General features: G+C 36.6%; 1 protein-coding gene and 1 non-coding gene across 3 annotated transcripts in view; both read right to left on the minus strand.

Moving 5' to 3' along the window:
• The window catches only part of PIK3CA (phosphatidylinositol-4,5-bisphosphate 3-kinase catalytic subunit alpha), a 93,058-nt gene that overhangs the window by 40,866 nt on the left and 30,870 nt on the right, over positions 1-21,322 (minus strand). Inside the window, exon 1 of one of the 2 annotated variants that reach the window (XM_070372986.1) lies at positions 10,918-10,936. The exons of the other annotated variant lie outside the window; for it this stretch is intronic. The gene's annotated coding sequence lies outside the window, so the exon portion shown is untranslated. Of the gene's footprint in view, positions 1-10,917; positions 10,937-21,322 lie in introns of those variants that run through there. 2 annotated transcript variants of the gene reach the window in all.
• On the minus strand, positions 12,513-12,642 carry LOC138989489 (small nucleolar RNA SNORA20). The gene has a single exon (XR_011465789.1). It is a non-coding gene; the product is annotated as a small nucleolar RNA SNORA20 (small nucleolar RNA).

The raw sequence follows: 21,322 nt of genomic DNA on the forward strand, positions 1-21,322 counted from the left end.
CAAGTTTTTACGAATTATTCAAGAATGGCATCAGTTAGTGATAGGAATAAGAGGACTGGGTTCTTTTACAGAGGGGGGCAAGTAAACAAGGAGTTTCAGCTTCACAAAGCAGTACCAGAGTCAAGTGCTGAAGTCTGAAGGCAGAACCGGAACTGCAAGACTCAAAGACGAATTTCGAACAGTATCGAGTGGCTCAGATGCTGGGATTTTTGCAACTGTGGCTTGTTCCCCAGACCCCGTGTATCCCTATTTAATTAGTATGGCTATTTACAGCTTAGGTGTAAGGAATCCCTGGCTTAATCACCCTTTTTGGAGAAATACTTGTTTGTGCCAGGTTCTACGTTAAATAGTATGAAAACAATGGTAAATACATGCTTTCTCTTTGGTTGTTGAGTTTGTTGGGGAAAAACAAGACCCAGGAACAACTTTAACAATGGAAAATTGTTATATGGCAGAAGAGGAACTTTGGAAAAGTCACAAGAAATCTCCAACTGCCTGAGGAGGCTAGGGAAGGCACCAGGGAAGTTTATGTACAGCATTACAGATTAATAGGGATTTTGCAGAGAAGTGGCTTGGACCTGGGGCAGATAGGTGAAAAGGGAGTTTTAGACAGGTATAAAAGTGTATGTGCAAAGACCATGAAAACAATGCAGCCTTTACCAGCAATACAAGTTTGACTTTTTTTACTACTTGAGTATGAAATGCATGGGGATAGGCAGGATATGTGATAATGAAGAGACTGAGAGACACACAGGGGCACAAGAAAAGAGGACAGACTCCAAGTGAAGGGGTTTGAATTCTATGTAGTATACTCTAAGTAAAAGGGAGTCTCTAAGTATTTTGAACAAAAGAATACCATGACATTTTTTCATGATTTTTAAATTCAGGTTTCTTAAAAGTTTTGTTTTCAAATAAATGATATAATCAAATAAACAGTAAACCAAAGTGTAAAAACACACCTTTAAGGACAAAATATGCAGCAGAAATGAACAACAGAAAACAGTCTCAGACTCTCCATTGTCCCTTGACTTTTATAGCAAAACGTTTCTTAATTCAATGGGCAATTCAGTATTTGGAACACCAGACGTGCACTCTTCCAGCCAAAAAGACAATGACATTTTGACAATTTGGTTTTTAACTCCTTAACTGAAAGCCTTTCTCCATTTATATTAGAATGGTATTTCCAGATTTTATCAATTAAGGCAAGAGTTGTCCAACTATGGCCCACAGGCTAAACCCAGCTAACCACCTGCTTTTTTTAAATAAAGTTCAACTGAAACACAGCCAAGAAACCATGTTTATGTACCATCAATGATGCTTTTACACAAAAACAGTAGAGTTGAGCAGGTGCTACAGAGACCATGTGGCCTGCAAAATCTAAAATATTTACTATCTGGCCTTTTACAGAAAAAGTCTGCTACCTCTGAAAACATGTCAGAATTACTTGATATCAACTAGAGAATTTTCTAAATGTACACTGGCTAATAAGTCATCCCAACTCTGCCTTTGCAACCTCAATCCCACACTTTCAATCTAAATATTTTGAAAACAAAGAGATTAATGTTATGTCCGATTCTTTGCGACCCCGTGGACTGTAGCCTACCAGGCTCTTCCCTCCATGGGATTCTCCAGGCAAGAGTACTGGAGCGGGTTGCCATTTCTTTCTCCAAATGTTAAGCCAGTCAAGTTAAAATCTTAAAACACTAAAGTACCTTATAAGTCACCTAATTAAAGTTCAGTAGCAATTTTCAGTGTTGGGTGCTCACCTATCTGATATAGAAGTTTTTGTGAAGCACCTCTAAAGTTATTCCTAAAGGTTGTTATTTTTACACTTCTTTATTCCAATAGTCTGCCTTCTATCTCTTCACATATTGACAAAGACTAAAAATTTTCCCTAGTTCTTTTAACCCCAATTCCTTTAACCATAATTCAAGTGAGATAGCTTGTTGTCTTCTTTGCCATCACTGGATGTATTCTTTGATAATATTCACCTCGAAATGCAGCAACTAACATCTAGTACAATCCTCTACAGTCAATATTGTAAGGCAGAGTACAGATAACTGTTAACTGTGGATTATAAGTCTATATACACTGGCTAAGATAGCAGAGACTTTCTAACTTAAAATATATATAAAGCATATCTTATATATTTTAAATTTTAATTTCAGAAGTATGTCTAAAAATTATTTATTTCTAAAATATCAATGTTACATCTGCATCAGAAAATCACTAAAAATAAGGAAGCTATTTTTGTTGGTAGAGTCATTTTGTAGAACAGTATAGAGGTTCCTTAAGAAACTAGAGAGAGAGCTACCATATGACCCTGCAATCCCACTCCTGGGCATATATCCAGAGAAAAGCATGATATAAAAGGATACATGCACCCCAATGTTCATTGCAGCACTGTTAACACCAGCCGATAGCCAAGGCATGGAAGCAACCTAAATGTCCATCGACAGAGAAATGGATAAAGAAGATGTGGTACATATGTACAATGGAATATCACTCAGACATTAAAAAGAATGAAATATTGGGAGAATGACATTGAAACATGTAAAATATCATGTATGAAACGAGTTGCCAGTCCAGGTTTGATGCACGATACTGGATGCTTGGGGCTAGTGCACTGGGACGACCCAGAGAGATGGTATGGGGAGGGAGGGGGGTGGAGGGTTCAGGATGGGGAACACATGTATACCTGTGGTGGATTCATTTTGATATTTGGCAAAACTAATACAATTATGTAAAGTTTAAAAATAAAAAAAAAATAAAAAAAAGAATGAAATAATGCCATTCGCAGCAAGATGGACAGACCGAGAGAATGTCATACTGAGTGAAGTTAAGTCAGAGAAGGAGAAATACTGTGTGACATCTCTTATACGTGGAATTGAAAAAGAAATGATACAAATGAACTTACAAAACTGAAAGAGACAGACTTCAAGAACAAAATTCTGCTTGTCAGTGGGAAGAGACAGTTAGGGACTTTGGAATGGACATGTACACACTGTTATACTTTAAATGGATAACCAACAAGGATCCACTGTATATGGAACTCTATTCAATGCTGTGGTCAGCCTGGATAGGAGAAGGGTTTGGGGGAGAATGGATACATGTATATGTTGGCTGAGTCCCTCTGCTGTTCACCTGAAACTATCACAACATTGTTAACCGTCTATACCCCAATACAAAATAAAAAGTTAAAAAAAAAAAGAAAGCTATCTTGAAGTATACACTTGAAAATTTAGGGGATATCTATACTGACTCTACTGTAGCTTAATCACCTTACGTGTGCTTGGTCGCTCAGTTGTGTCTGATTCTTTGTAAGTCCCTGGATTGTGGCCTGCCAGGCTCCTCTGCCCATGGGATTTCCCAGGCAACAATACTGGAGTGGGTTGCCATTTCCTTCTTCAGGGAATCTTTTCAACCCAGGGATTGAACCCACATCTCCTGTGGCTCTAATTTGGCAGGTGGATTCTTTACCACCGAGCCACCTGAGAAGCCCACACAGCCACAATTTGCTACAACAGGCACCTTGTATTTTATAGATATATATACATGTCCCACAAATACAGAAGCTTCATAAATGCTGAGTGACCAAAGGTTTTACATTTTTTATAACTGATAGATTTAACATGTTATCTGATTTAACTAACACATTAACAAATGTGTATCTACTTAGACATATACTGACAAGATATTTTTCACCCCATTCTCAGATAAGTCAATAGAGAAACATTAGTTTTGTGGCTAACTCAGTTGCCAAAGTTGCATCTCAGCTGCATCTATTTGCTCATAAACTGGAAATTTTATGCTCTTCTGTTTTAAAAAAATTATAAATGAATCTTTATTTAGAACAAGAGAGCAAAAACTTGCCTCTACACTTGCTACAGAAACATGACCAAAATCTCAATAATTCCATGGTCTGATTACTCTCTTTAATATTTACTTCCAGAGTTAACTACTTCCTTTCTTAATGTTAGTCAGCTTCTTACATGTATTTCTGTAATTGTACCTTAATATGTTATTATTAAAATTATCTACATCCACGTTAGACTTCCTGATAAGACTGTGAACTTTTCCAGGATAGGGTTTTTATTTGGGCCACTATAATCCTAGAGCATAAATGAGTAAGCAGGAAAACTAATATGTTGAAATTATCCCAAGGAAAATGTAACAAGGGCCTGAACAAAAAAGTGGTAGCAATTAGTAAAAAGCAAAAAAGAGACAGATGAAGATACCTTGTAAAGGAAAATCAAAAGCACTGAGAGACCAATTGGATTTGAGGGATAAGAAGAATAATTTTAAACATTTCACTGCAGAGGTTATGCAGGCATGGGAAGCAAGTGTCTTTTAGTACAATTATTCTGAGTCCCAGTTAGGGCCTCTAAAATTCTCTTCCTCTAAGAGTCACTGAACTGTTGTTGAAGTGAGTCCAAAGGCACAGCTGTAATATACACTAGCTCTGGAAGGATGCACATAATCCATTTCTTTCAAAGGGCTATCCTTCATTGACCTTTATATGCAGATCATGAGAAAACAGATCTAACATTCTTTTAGTGATTAAGAGAAAATCAGGTTGGAAAATCAAGTTCTCATGACCAGGATATAGAAAATTTAAATTCCTTTAGAAGAGAATGCAATTCATTTTCAGTATTAAATGTGTAGTGCTATAAAAAAGGTGTTTTAACACTACATTTCAGAGGTTTAATGCATTATATAAGATGTGCTTAGTCGCTCAGTCGTGTCCGACTCTGTGACCCCATGGACTGCAGCCTGCCAGGCTCCTCTGTCCATGGGGATTTTCCAGGACAGAATATTGGAATGGGTTGCCATGCCCTTCTTCAGGGTATCTTCCCAACCCAGGGATTGAACCCAGGTCTCCTACATTGCAGGCATATTTTTCACTGTCTGGGCTACCAGAGAATTCTTCAGGCCAGAATACTGGAGTGGGTATCTGTTTCCTTCTCCAGGGGATCTTCCCAATCCAGGGGAAGATCCCAGGTCTTCCTGGGATCGAACCTAGGTCTCCCACACTGCAGGCGAATTCCTTACCGATTGAGCTACCAGGGAAGTCCATTATATAAGATAATCATTCCCTAACATAAGGTCCACAAACAGGTTTAGGAAGGGTTTTGCTAATGGATTTTTAAAATAATGACATCATCTAGGTCAAGAATATCTATACTGATATAGACTTCTGATTATCAATAAAAATGAACAAGAACTTTAAAGTGGTTAAAAGAATCCAGTGTGAGAGGCATAAAAGGCATTAATAAGGTGAAATACAGATTAATAAATCTTGAAATCTAAGAATTTGATCTCAGATTATTGAATTATGAATTTTCAAATTTTATACAGGTAAATGAAGAAAACATAACAAATCTCAAAATATAGTACTAATTTCCCTAATCTGAACTTACAAAAATTCAAATTTTAGTGTGACAGGATAAATTAAAATTGCTTAAAATTTAAGCTTAAAAGGAACTAAATATTAACTAACAGAGGTGAAAATCAGAAGGACAAGATTATGAAGTAAACATACTTAAACAATGTGGAAAATACAATAAGAGATGTTTCATAGTAACACACAGTTTAATAGGACAAATGATTCCATAGTGACGTAGCTTTCCAGGAAATATTTTTCTTATCTTTGTGATGAAGTCAAAACAGATTATCATAGCTTCACATAAAACAAGCAGCAGGCAGTCAGAAGTAAACTGCAAATCAGGTAACTCTATAAATCCCACTTACTTTTCAGATGAAGATAGCCGTATGTGGTTAAATTACGATTCTGAAATGTAGAACTACAAGAATGACTAATACTTCAAATAAAAAATACATTAATAGTTTGCCTTGTTTTTCTAGTTGTAGAAAACAGTAAATTCTAATTCTTTGATTCCTCTTTATTAACCAGGCTACCTTGTGACTAACAGCAAGCACTGGTAAAACAGGTGGACAGCATTAGGGGTGCCTCCTCCTGCCCAAAGGGAAGAGCAAAGCTAACCGTTCCACAAAGAGAATCTAACTGTGACTGGAGCCTTAACATCTTAACACCTGTAGCAAATGAGGAACGAAGGGACCAGAAACATTTTAGAAACCTCCACATTTTTTCAATTATGCTATTATTCAGTATTTAGTAGCAAAGAGAACATATATGCTGTTTTAACAGCAGAGCAGAAATGGTCTAAACTGAAGGTTTTGCTTTGGTTCAGATCACTACTCCAACACCCTCAGCATTACTGACCTTATGGAGAACTCTGCAATTACTAAGACTTCCTCAGGAAATTTTGGGCAGTTCCTTATTAGCACCAAGTGAAAAAAAAAAAAAAAAAAAAGAGGTTACTACCTCATAGTGATGTTGTAATAATTAAATAATAAGATAATACATGTTAAAAAATCCTTAGCATAGTGCTTAGAACATAAAAATTCAATAAAGTTTCCCTCTCTTTTATCTATAAGATCAGTGCTATCAATGCCATATCCAGAAAGGGACAGAACTTTATTGTTGCAGGTCTAGTGTAAGAAGATGATAGATATTTTAAAAAATATTTTTTGATGCAGAATAATTTTATTGATATATTTGGTATCTGAACAGATGTCTCTGTCCTCATCTTTATATTTGTCTCTGTATTCTTATTCAAACATGAAACCCCTAAAGGATGAAGCCTGTATCTGTTTAACTCAGTCTGTACACTCTCAGCAGAGCATAAGCATCAAATGGTCATCTGACACATTCCAACAATGACAAAACACAAGAGATTATTCTAAAAAAGCAGATGGAGATAGAAAAAACTGTTATTTTAGAATTATACTATACATTATTTGTAAAATCTACTTCTTTAAGTTTATACATGAAATTATATTGGTTTTCTTATTTAAAGAAAAGGGGAAAATTGCAATGAATAATAGAAATAAAAATGCAACTCATGATAACAAATATTTTTGGCTTTTTGAAGAGGAATGAAATAGACTATACTATCAAATTTCTCTTCATGCTAAAATAAATGCCTTTTAATCATATCTGAATTGACTGGAAATAAGCAGGGATGATGGTGATCCTTTGGGTTAAAACCCAACAATACAGCTCATGAACATTTATTAAGATCCTATTTAGTTCACAGAAGCAATATTTAAAGGAAATTTGGTACAATATACAGGGTGATTTTTTTTTTAATGAGAAAAAAAGATACTTTCCTTGAAAAATGGCTAAAAAGTAGTATCTTTTATATAAAGAGAGAAACAGCTCTATGATACTTAAGTTTGACAGCTATATCTGCATTTAAGGGTTTAGAGTATACTCCAACACAACAGTGAAAATAGAAGCCTAATCATGCACGAATGCCTCCATGAAAATTCAACCAATATGAGATCAGTGAAGAGACCAGCCCAGTAAGGAAGCATGACCCACTATAAGAAAATGCAAAATATGGAGGGGTTCTAGAAATGTTACTGCAATTTTCTATGAAGCAAAAATTTTAGCCCATGAAAGATGAAGAGAAAAGGTCCTAAAAGTTTAATCTTTTACACCAAGTCAAAGTTTATAACCAAACTTACTACTGATGATAACCAAAAAATGGGGCTCACAGTACTTTTTAATTTCCCTTTTCAGCTGAGATCAGACACATTCAGGGTGGTATGGCCACAGACTCTAATTTCCCTTTTCAAATGAGATTCACGTCCCATATATTTAAGGAAGACAATCTGTTTATTACTTGGCGTTATTTGGATGATGATGCTAACTACATACCATTCCTTTCCTGATTGATGGGTTCACTTCGAAAAGTATAAAAGGGCCATTTTCCTCTCAAAAGCCTGGGTGCTTTACCAAAAATAACTTCACTCTTTATTATTCTAATGAAGCTAACACCTATCCAGGACTCGGATATAGTCTTTTGAAGAGACAAGAGTACATCATCCAGGGCCCATCCAGAGAAATTCAGTAAAGAGTTTAAGGATGTCCTGAGTAAACATCTTAATCAAATTAAAACATCTAGTAAAAGGTAACACTAGCAATGTGTCTTCTAGTGTTGACTTGATTCTTTTTAAAGACCTGTAATAAGCTGAAGGCAAGATGTTTCCATAAGTCATCAGGAATGAGAACTTCTCTTTTTAAAGTTTATCAACTGGCTTTTCCTCTTTCATTTTTGTTTCTCTCTGGTTTAGCATAATGCCTTCACAAGACTTTCCATAGCTTTAAATATCTCAACAGTCTTTCAAGTTCTCCTGCTACTACGGGTGAGGATGGATGAACTTCTGGAAAACATCTGCTTCACACTGTTCCTCTTTGTCTTTTCTTCTCTTTATCAAGAATGAACAGCAGGCAGATTCTTTATTGTCTGAGCCACCAGGGAAGCTCTTTGTGTCCACAGAGAAAGAGAGAGAGAGAGAGAAACCTAAATCCCCAAATAGTAAATTCTCACTCTAGTTTGATCCAATAAAGATGGAGCTAGCAATTTTGACTGGGGATATTAGCATACAATATATTCACCTAAATGCTTCCAGATATATCTCATTGAAAATCTCTGCACAGCATTATTTTCATTTTTGGTCAACTCAAAATTTATTCAAATTTTACAGATTTATACTATCTGTCACAAGCCCAAACTTGTCTACAAGAGAGAATGAGTGGCCAATCATAAAGCTTTATCATGGTCTACAGTTTCCAATGGATTTCTCAATCTCCTGAGTTTTATGCAGTGTCATAAAACTTCAGCTATGGTATCTGTGTCTGTTCTCATATACTACCATGCACAAATGACGAACAAAGCATATATTTATATATCATTGCTATAACTGGCTGTTGCAAGGACTGTTTTCAAAATCAAATGACAAGGTCTAGCATGCACTGCAACGATCATGGTGGCGATTCTGCTAGTACTCACAGGCTAAGGAGAAAGTACAAATGGACTCTGCCAATTTCCTTTATGGCAGGAAAAGGGCCTGCTGGTAAGTCAATCAAATAAAAACATTAACATAAAACTATGGAGTACTTCTTGCATATGTGTATCAATCTTACACAGGGACCAGAACTAGTCTTCGGCTGTCATTCTAATTTTAGCATATATTCTGTGGAAATAGGTATAATTTAATGAACTTTTACTAAAAATACTAGGAAGACCTTACCTTTAGCTTCATTCATCTCAAGGCATACTCCCCAATGTTTGTATTACAAAATTAAGCATCAGTACAATACAGTGTCATGAAAACATATTTTAGTTTTTAATTTAGATTTGATTTAGATTACACTGGGAAAATCTGACTGAAGATGTACTGCATAATCTTGGTTGTCATATCAATACACAGGTCCCTGCCATTTTTGTCTAGCTATTTATCTATGCTAGCTATTATCCTTTTGTCCCAATATCACATCCCACCCTTTGTCCTTGAACTGATCACCTTTCTTGGAGGCCACTACTACAATCTCTTCAAGCATTCTTACTTTTATACCATACTTATTGATATATTACTGGCATTCTTACAAATAGATACAGAGCATAGAATGCAAAGGGCACTGACTTCTATTTCATTAAATTTCACTTAAGATGATCATATAATGTCTATTTTTAATCTGCTTATTCCACATGCCAAATTTATTGGCCAAAACAAAAAGTCTCTCATTTTACCAAACTTAATCAAATAAATCCAGAGAGAGCTACTTGCAAATATGTTCCATTTTCTTCAAACTAGACTCTAAAAAAAGTAAGATAGGTATTATTTGTTTAGTGAATACTACCCAAATCTATCTACAGATAACAGTACAGTTCAAGAGGAATGCTACAACACTGGATGGAAGACATGAAATACAGTAGAAACTTGATTTTAAAAGTGTCCTTTTTCAATGTTAAAGACCAAACAATAATACTATACTCTGGTGTAACTGCTTGCCATCTGGTCCATTTTCTGGCAATAACAGAATACTTTAGTATTACACTAGTAACGCAGAGAAACTCCCCTGCAAGCAATTATTAACCAAGTTAGTAGTAATTTATCAGATACTGAAGTATTTGCTCTCTAGTATAAAGGCTACTTCACTAAAAAAAGATTTGGAGTAATGCAGGAGAGCTGTCTGGCAAGCAAAGGAATACAGATCTTCCAGTGTGCAATCAGAGAGAAGGCAGCTTAATTTCAGCACAAGCATCCCCTAGTCAAGATGTAAAGACAAGTAGTCCTACGAATGACAGCAGCAACAATGTGGAGTCATGTAAGCACAGATTTGTTTTTTAAAAACTCGATTTTTCAGCCAACACCATATAGGTAAGATATCTTAGAGTCCATTTAATGATGGATTATATTAGTAGATGTGTTTCACTTTGCTCTTTCAAACATTTACTATTCATTTATACTTGATACAGTACAATGTTTCAAGTACCTGGGAAATCAGTTACTGTACTTTAAAACGAGAGCAATGAGAATGACAAACTGAAGTGGGTGTGACTGTGTATAAACGGCAACATAAGGGATCAGTAAGAAGAATATTTCCATTTTATTCATTGCTGCTTAGTATGTCACCAGTCAACTGCCTGACACATAAAGTTAAAACAATAAATTACCATATAATTCAAAATTTAAAGCACTTTTAAAATCTGTTTCAACTGACAAAACCTTTAAAACTGACTATTTAACATAAGTCATTAAATTATTATCAAACAACTGCTTCGCACATTATGATTCATTAGTTAATTTTGCTGAAATTAAAATAAATGCACAGAGGGAGATAAAAGAAAGTTTGAAAAAGGGAACTTAGCTAAAATTCTAAAACTTCACTAGGGAGTACTATTATCTCAAGAAAAGGAATGACTGCAAAGTTTACTGTGGAGAGATAAGGGAAAGTTCCTAGGTTAAAGAGAGCCACTATAGGAGATATCAACAGAGACTTATGTGTATGTGCCCAATAACAATTATTAGAAGAATGGATACCTTGATGGAGAATCCTGATGTGGTGAAAATTCAGCACAACAGCATCTATTATAGAACATAAATAGCATATTTAAACCTCTATTTCTTAAACTGCAAGATTAAGGTTAAACTGGAACATAAACTTTAACTTCATCTTGTTGTTGTTCAGTTGCTAGTTCAGTTTAGTTCAATTCAGTCGCTCAGTCATGCCCGACTCTTTGCAACCCCATGGACTGCAGCACACCAGGCTTTCCTGTCCATCACCGACTCCCGGAGTTTACTCAAACTCATGTCCACTGAATCAGTGATGCCATCCAACCATCTCATCCTCTGTCGTCCCCTTCTCCTACCTTCAATCTTTCCCAACATCAGGGTCTTTTCAAATTAAGTCAGTTCTTCGCATCAGGTGGCCAAAGTATTCAAGTTTCAGCTCCAACATCAGTCTTTCCAATGAATATTCAGGACTGATTTCCTTCAGGATGGACTTGCTGGATCTCCTTGGAGTCCAAGGGACTCTCAAGAGTCTTCTCCAAAACCACAGTTCAAAAGCATCAATTGTTCTACACTGAGCTTTCTTTATAGTCCACTCTCACATCCATGCATGATTACTGGAAAAAACCATAGCCCTGACTAGACGGACCTTTGTTGGCAAAGTAATGTCTCTGCTTTTTAATATGTTGTCTAGGTTGGTCATAACTTTTCTTCCAAGGAGCAAGTATCTTTTAATTTCATGGCTGCAGTCACCATCTGCAGTGATTTTGGAGCCCCCCCACCCCCAAAATAAATTCTGTCACTGTTTCCGAATCTATTTGCCATGAAGTGATGGGACCAGATGCCATGATCTTAATTTTCTGAATGTTGAACTTTAAGCCAATTTTTTTTTTCCAGCACCTGTTGCACTTTAATGTGTAATATTTGAGATACAAGCAAGCTGCATCTAATGTTGTTATAAATAAAACAGATCAGTCATCAAGGGCTCCAGAGTGAACAGCATCTTCATAACCTCCATGCTTATCATCTTTGCTTTCTGGGTGTTAATTTAATAAGATCATCAATTCGAAGAATGGTAATTGCAGGTTCAGTTGCAAATTTCAAGCACTTAACTATGGTTGGTTCAAACACCCCTGCTTGTTTGTTGTCACAGAGTTTACCATTGACCAAGTCAAGACCAATCCATTTTAGATTTTTTCGTTCTGGGTTAATCTGAGCCTCATTATGAAAAGCTCTTAATTTTGCAACCAGATCTGTGGAGTCTTGGGCAGCATTAACTGCCAGAGTATTAGGAATAACAAGAAGAGATCTTGCAAACTCCACAATAGCAAGTTGTTCCCGGGAGCCCACGCTGGTCGCGTAGTTCTCAAGGGCTGCCTATACAGCAGCCCGACCTGGGACCACAGACTTTGACTCCAAAACTCTCTTCACCATACAAAGGGCATCGTGTAAGGAGCACTCCATCTCATCACACATGAAATCTTCTGCCCCATGTAAGATGACCAATGCAGAGGTACGACCCTTAGTGCTATATAAAACAACAGCAACAGTCTTATATCAATTCAACAGTAGTAACTCCATGAAGAAATTCACTTCTACTTACACAGGACATTTAGACAGGGAAGCAATGTCTAGACCATGGAGAAGAGATGAAATGGCAACTTTACCTCCATTTACAAGGGCCCAGTATTGTTTTATCCCATGCATATACCTGCTCATATCACGGAAGGACTATAGCAGCAAATAAATGGGAAGTAAGCCAACTTTTTCACTCTCCTCTTTCACTTTCATCAAGAGGCTCTTTAGTTCTTCTTCACTTTCTGCCATAAGGGTGGTGTCATCTGCATATCTGAGGTTAGACATTTCTCCCTGCACTCTTGATTCCAGATCGTGCTTCTTCCAGACCAGCGTTTCTCATGATGTACTCTGCATATAAGTTAAATAAACAGGGTGACAACATACAGCCTTGATGTACTCCTTTTCCTATTTGGAACCAGTCTGTTGTTCCATGTCCAGTTCTAACTGTTGCTTCCTGACCTGCATACAGATTTCTCAAGAGGCAGGTCAGGTGGTCTGGTATTCCCATCTCTTTCAGAATTTTCCACAGTTTATTGTGATCCACATAGTCAAAGGCTTTGGCATAGTCAATAAGCAGAAATAGATGTTTTTCTGGAACTCTCTTGCTTTTTTGATGATCCAGTGGATGTTGGCAATTTGATCTCTGGTTCCTCTGCCTTTTCTAAAACCAGCTTGAACATCTATCTGGAAGTTCACAGTTCACATATTATTGAAGCCTGGCTTGGAGAATCTTGAGCATTACTTTACCAGCATGTGAGATGAGTGCAACTGTGCAGTAGTTTCAGCATTCTTTGGCATTGCCTTTCTTCGGGATTGGAATGAAAACTGACCTTTTCCAGTCCTGTTGCCACTGCAGAGTTCCCCAAATTTGCTGGCATATTGAGGGCAGCACTTTCATATCATCATCTTTCAGGATTTGAAATAGCTCAACTGGGATTCCATAGCCTCCACTAGCTTTGTTCATAGTGATGCTTCCTAAGGCCCACTTGACTTCACATTCCACGATGTCTGGCTCTAGGTCAGTGATCACACCATCATGATTATCTGGGTCATGAAGATCTTTTTTGTATAGTTCTTCTGTGTATTCTTGCCACCTCTTCTTAGTATCTTCTGCTTCTGTTAGGTCCATACCATTTCTGTCCTTTATTGAGTCCATCTTTGCATGAAATATTCCCTTGGTATCTAATTTTCTTGAGGAGATCTCTAGTCTTTCCCATTCTATTGTTTCCCTCTATTTCTTTACATTGATCACTAAGGAAGGCTTTCTTAACTCTCCTTGATATTCTTTGGAACTCTGCATTCAAATGGGTATATCTTTCCTTTTCTCCTTTGCTTTTTGCGTCTCTTCTTTTCACAGCTTTTTGCAAGGCCTCCTCAGACAGCCATTTTGCTTCTTTGCATTTCTTTTTCTTGAGGATGGTCTTGATCCCTGTCATCACGAACCTCCGTCCACAGTTCATCAGGCACTCTGTTCATCAGGCACTCAGATCTAATCCCTTGAATCTATTTCTCACTTCCATTGTATAATTGTAAGGGATTTGATTTAGGTCATACCTGAATGGTCTAGTGGTTTTCCCTACTTTCTTCATTTTAAGTCTGAATTTGGCAATTGCTAAGTCATGTCCAACTCTTTGTGACCCCATGGACTGCATCTACCCAGACTTCCCTGTCTTTCAGTATCTCCCGTAGTGTGCTCAAACTCATGTCCAATGAATCAGTGATGCCATCCAACCATCTGATCCTCTGTTGCTCCCTTCTTGTGCCCTCAATTTTTTCCAGCATCAGGGTCTTTTCCAATGAATCGGCTCTTTGCATCAGGTAGCCAAAGTATTAGAGCATCAGATTCAGCATCAGTCATTCCATTGAATATTCAGGACTAATTTCCTTTAGGACTGACTGGTTTGATCTCCTTGCTGTCCAGGGGATTCTCAAGAGTCATCTCCAGCAACACTAAGAATCTCTATTATTGGAGAGTTACTTTATGGTCTATATGATTATAACTTGATAGTCTCATACAAATTTTGAGTGGTATATGAAAAAATGCACAGAAAAAAAATTCTTTAAAATCTCTCCACTGTCACTACTGGAAGTCAGAAATTTACTTGTCTGTCACGAAGTCCTCAAAACAATGAAGTACTTATGTGTTCTATTTGTATAGCACAATCAACAAAATCACAGTAACTATCTTATCAGTTTTTACAAAAAAATCTAAATACTTTTATATCTCTAGGAATCAGCTAATTAAAGCCTGTCTGTGGTTCCTTTCTTACAACTGACCTTACAACACTAGTGTTCTTACCCATCACTGGTCTACTCACAACAGTATCATTAGCACTAAGATCCAAATAACAGTGCTATATTTATGACTGCACTTCAGTTTCCACAAAAGCAAAATTCTGAGAAGAGCATGAGTCATTATCCCCAGGGTAAAAAAAATAATGTTTCTTTGGTCAGAATATGAAACTTATTACTGAAACTAGTAAGTTAGCCTAGAAATTCAATTTCTGAATAAAAGGAACAGAAAGTTTCTTTTCTCTACTAGAACACTCCAAAACTAGCATAACTGTCCATCTGTCTGCTTCTGCTATTCTCCATATCTGCTGTGTGGTGACAGAAAAAAACAACCTTTACTCTAGCTATTTTCAATACTGTTCTTTTGTTCTTCTGTCCTGTCAGGATGTCATTTCCCAGGACAAAAAAGATACATACACTCAGGCGCTCACTCATACATCCTCTACCTCTCTCACTATTTGACCTATCTATCTGGAGAAACTCTGTAACAGATCTCACTATCAATTCCAAAGTTACTACAAGACAGTATGAAAACACTCTAAAAGTGGCTATTTCTACAATGGTAATTGTCAAAAAGTTCCCAGGTTCATGCGTTACATTTTATTTTTAAATACCTTCAAAATTAGAAGATAAAAATTACAAAGTTAAGAAGCTACTAATATTATAAACGATTTAAAGTTTTCTCCCCAAATTTCCCCAATAAAAAGTCAAAATAATCTTTCTGTGATATTATTCTGGTCTCTTTATTTGCTTCTTTCATTGGTAACTCTTGCTCAGCTTACTATGCAAATGTGGGGACTTTTCATGACATTACCAGTCTATCAATCTCCAAGGTTACAAACTTTGGAGATGTTTCTTGCATGATGCCACTTCCACCCACTAAACTGTCCTTAAACCCATCTTTTGTGTTTTTCTGGCCATCTTCTCTGTCACTGTGTGTACTCAGTCGCTCTGACTCTTTGAGACCCCATGGACTGTAGCCAGCCAGGCTCCTCTGTCCGTGGGATTTTTTTTTCTATCACTATTAGGTCCTAAAGCGTTTTCACATGGAACAATGACTTATTTATAATTTCAATGAGCATTCATAAGCAAGTGCTTTTCCTAAGATGAAATGAAAAGAATGTCTGACAGGTACAGTGGGCACAGCAGGTTAAGTGGGCAGCAGGAACTAAGGCAAAAAGCCCTGAAAGCATACACTATTTGATTTCTCCCCTCCCCAATTCATTACCCAGTGTCACGAGCTACCTAAAACACATCTAATCATGCAATTACTGTTACAATAATATGATGAATCCCTAGTATCTACAGATACAGCTCAAACTCAAAGTCTCACAAATCATTACAACAATGCTCTGCCTCTAACTCTCCCACTCTCTAACCACCCTTCAAACTCTAACCTTACTGGATCAATCTCTTTCGTTTTCTTTGCATTTGTAAATAAAGTCCAGGATCTTTCTTCTGTGTCTATTTATTGCCATTTCAATTATTCCTTAAATTCAACACAATGCCTTCTTTCTAGTTCCACACAGTCTCATTAAACTTGGCTTTCAATTCCAAATGAATTTGAGAATCATTTTGTTAAGTTCAAAAAAAAGTTCAAAGCAAAAATTGGTCATATTTTGATTATCAATACTCAATTTATGCTTAGACAGTACTGACATTTTTACAAAATAATCTTCCTATACAAGTATGTATCTCCATTTAACTATTGTTCAGTGTTCCCCAGTAATTACATTTAAAATTGAATTATATTGTTGTTTAGCCACTAAGTCGTGACTGACTTTCTTGACACCATGGACTGCAGCTCACCAGGCTCCTCTGTCCATGATGTTCTCCAGGCAAGAATACTGTAGTGGGTTGCCATCTCCAGGGGATCCGGTTTCCTTTTCCAGGGGATCTTCCTGACTCAGGGGTCAAACTCTATTCTCCTGCATTGGCAGGCAGATTCCTTACCACTGAGCCACCAGGGAAGCCTAAACTGAATTATAACTAACATACAAGGAACTGCTTATATCTTAAATGTTAAGTTTGATGATTTTTAACATTTTATATCTATGTAAACACCACACAAGATATTGACTATTTCTATAACCCCAGAAAATCCCCTCATGCTCTTTTCCAATTAACTTCTCTCTCTGTCCCAACCACATTTTGATTTTTAATCAATTAATTACTAATCTAATTACAGATTAGTATTTCCGGTTCTTCATATAAATTGAATCACACAGTATATACTCTTTTGTATTTGGCTTCTTTCACTTAACATATTATTTCTGAGATTTAGACACGCTGTTAATGTATCACTAGACACTTCTTTTAAGTCACCAAGTAGTACTCCAAAATATACTACAACTAGTTTGTTCATTCTCTAGTTGTTAAATATACGAGCTTTTTCCAATTTTGGCTATGAACATTTTTACATCGGTTTTTATTGTTTTTGTTTTAGTGGACATATACTTTTATTTCTCTTGGTAAATACTTAAAAGTGAAATGCTGGGTTCTACAAGACTGTTTATCCCTAAAAAAGCCTGCTTACAAAGTTGGCCCGTAGTTAGCATCTGGGAAAGTGGATCTTAGATACTGAGAGGATTATTCTCAACCCCTAACTGGTTAAGAGTGGCTCACTGTGTCTGAGCTGTTTATGGAAACAATATGGTTTGCATCTAATAACCTGCTTTCCGTCTGGAATTTGGGTATGTGCTGGGCAGCAGGATGAACCTCTAAGGCTATACCTGTGCACTGAATCTCTAACAAGCTTTCCTGGTTGGATACACTTCAGTGTTGTCACAACTCTTCACTGGGGAAATTAATGTACCTTGCATGACTCCACTGAGAGAGGTCCCTTGTAAGCTTTACCTGCTCTCCCCTGAATTTCTCCCCATGTACCTTTTTCATTTGCTGACTGAGCTCTGCATCCTTTGCTATAATAAATTACAGCAACGCGTATGACTACATGTTGAGTCCTGTGAGTCCTCTAAGCAAAAACCACTGAACCCGGTCTTAGTGAACTCCTGACACAGGAGGTAAATGTTATGTTTAACCTTATAAGAAATGGCCTACTAGTTCTCCAAAGTAGTTGATCACTTTGCATTCCCACCAGCAATAAAAGAGAGTTCCAGCTGCTCTACATACCCGTAAATATTTAGTAGTATCAGTTTTTAATCTTAGCTATTCTAGTGGGTAGCTGATATCTAGTGGATAATGATATTTCTACAAATAAACATACAATGATTTTAATTCACATTTACCAATGACAAATGATGTTTAAAACCTTTCCATGTGTTACTGGCTATTTGTATAACTTCCATGAAATGTTTTGCATCTTTTCTTCATTTTTATATTAGGTAGCTGATTTTTTAAAATGTTGATTTCAGATTCTTTATATATGCTGAAAATAAGTTTTTTATGTCACTTATAAATATTAAGTGGAGAAGGAAATGGCAATCCACTCCAGTACTATTGCCTGGAAAATCCCATGGACACAGGAGCCTGGTAGGCTATAGTCCATGGGGTCACAAAGAGTTGGACATGACTGAGCAAAGGCAATAAATATTAAGAATATTTTCTCCATTCTGTGGTATGTCTATTCATCTTCCTATTGTCTTTTTATAAGCAAAAAATGTTAACTTTGTTAGTCCTATTTATCTTTCTTTTATAGTTACTGTTTCCCATATTCTGCCCAAGAAGTTGTTTTGTGGAATTTACTCGACGTTTAAATGCTCTTTTGATGAATTTGTGGGGGAGAAAGTGTTCTCCCCGTCCTACTCCTCCGCCATCTTGGCTCCTCCCCTAGAAAAATCAACAAAGCCAAAAGCTGGTTCTTTGAAAGGGTAAATAAAATTGACAAACCATTAGCCAGACTCATCAAGAAACAAAGGGAGAAAAATCAAATCAATAAAATTAGAAACGAAAATGGAGAGATCACAACAGACAACACAGAAATACAAAGGATCATAAGAGACTACTATCAACAATTATATGCCAATAAAATGGACAACGAGGAAGAAATGGACAAATTCTTGGAAAAGTACAACTTTCCAAAACTCGACCAGGAAGAAATAGAAAACCTTAACAGGCCCATCACAAGCACGGAAATTGAAACTGTAATCAAAAATCTTCCAGCAAACAAAAGCCCAGGTCCAGACGGCTTCACAGCTGAATTCTACCAAAAATTTAGAGAAGAGCTAACACCTATCCTGCTCAAACTCTTCCAGAAAATTGCAGAGGAAGGTAAACTTCCAAACTCATTCTATGAGGCCACCATCACCCTAATACCAAAACCTGACAAAGATCCCACAAAAAAAGAAAACTACAGGCCAATATCACTGATGAACATAGATGCAAAAATCCTAAACAAAATTCTAGCAATCAGAATCCAACAACACATTAAAAAGATCATACACCATGACCAAGTGGGCTTTATCCCAGGGATGCAAGGATTCTTCAATATCTGCAAATCAATCAATGTAATACACCACATTAACAAATTGAAAAATAAAAACCATATGATTATCTCAATAGATGCAGAGAAAGCCTTTGACAAAATTCAACACCCATTTATGATAAAAACTCTCCAGAAAGCAGGAATAGAAGGAACATACCTCAACATAATAAAAGCTATATATGACAAACCCACAGCAAACATTATCCTCAATGGTGAAAAATTGAAAGCATTTCCTCTAAAGTCAGGAACAAGACAAGGGTGCCCACTTTCACCATTACTATTCAACATAGTTTTGGAAGTTTTTGCCACAGCAATCAGAGCAGAAAAAGAAATAAAAGGAATCCAAATTGGAAAAGAAGAAGTAAAACTCTCACTATTTGCAGATGACATGATCCTCTACATAGAAAACCCTAAAGACTCCACCAGAAAATTACTAGAACTAATCAATGATTATAGTAAAGTTGCAGGATATAAAATCAACACACAGAAATCCCTTGCATTCCTATACACTAATAATGAGAAAACAGAAAGAGAAATTAAGGAAACAATTCCATTCACCATTTGCAAAACGAAAAGAATAAAATACTTAGGAATATATCTACCTAAAGAAACTAAAGACCTATATATAGAAAACTATAAAACACTGGTGAAAGAAATCAAAGAGGACACTAATAGATGGAGAAATATACCATGTTCATGGATCAGAAGAATCAATATAGTGAAAATGAGTATACTACTCAAAGCAATTTATAGATTCAATGCAATCCCTATCAAGCTACCAACAGTATTCTTCACAGAGCTAGAACAAATAATTTCACAATTTGTATGGAAATACAAAAAACCTCGAATAGCCAAAGCGATCTTGAGAAAGAAAAATGGAACTGGAGGAATCAACCTACCTGACTTCAGGCTCTACTACAAAGCCACAGTTATCAAGACAGTATGGTACTGGCACAAAGACAGAAATATAGATCAATGGAACAAAATAAAAAGCCCAGAGATAAATCCACGCACATATGGACACCTTATCTTTGACAAAGGAGGCAAGAATATACAATGGATTAAAGACAATCTCTTTAACAAGTGGTGCTGGGAAATCTGGTCAACCACTTGTAAAAAGAATGAAACTAGAACACTTTCTAACACCATATACAAAAATAAACTCAAAATGGATTAAAGATCTCAATGTAAGACCAGAAACTATAAAACTCCTAGAGGAGAACATAGGCAAAAACACTCTCTGACATACATCACAGCAGGATCCTCTATGACCCACCTCCCAGAATATTGGAAATAAAAGCAAAAATAAACAAATGGGACCTAATTAAACTTAAAAGCTTCTGCACATCAAAGGAAACTATTAGCAAGGTGAAAAGACAGCCTTCAGAATGGGAGAAAATAATAGCAAATGAAGCAACCGACAAACAACTAATCTCAAAAATATACAAGCAACTCCTATAGCTCAACTCCAGAAAAATAAATGACCCAATCAAAAAATGGGCCAAAGATCTAAATAGACATTTCTCCAAAGAAGACATACAGATGGCTAACAAACACATGAAAAGATGCTCAACATCACTCATTATCAGAGAAATGCAAATCAAAACCACTATGAGGTACCATTTCACACCAGTCAGAATGGCTGCGATCCAAAAGTCTACAAATAATAAATGCTGGAGAGGGTGTGGAGAAAAGGGAACCCTCTTACACTGTTGGTGGGAATGCAAACTAGTACAGCCACTATGGAGAACAGTGTGGAGATTCCTTAAAAAACTGGAAATAGAACTGCCTTATGATCCAGCAATCCCACTGCTGGGCACACACACTGAGGAAACCAGAAGGGAAAGAGACACGTGTACCCCAGTGTTCATCGCAGCACTGTTTATAATATCCAGGACATGGAAGCAACCTAGATGTCCATCAGCAGATGAATGGATAAGAAAGCTATGGTACATATACACAATGGACTATTACTCAGCCATTAAAAAGAATACATTTGAATCAGTTCTAATGAGGTGGGTGAAACTGGAGCCTATTATACAGAGTGAAGTAAGCCAGAAGGAAAAACACCAATACAGTATATTAACGCATATATATGGAATTTAGAAAGATGGTAACAAT

This window comes from Bos mutus, chromosome 1, assembly GCF_027580195.1.
Source record: "Bos mutus isolate GX-2022 chromosome 1, NWIPB_WYAK_1.1, whole genome shotgun sequence".
Lineage (NCBI taxonomy): Eukaryota > Metazoa > Chordata > Mammalia > Artiodactyla > Bovidae > Bos > Bos mutus.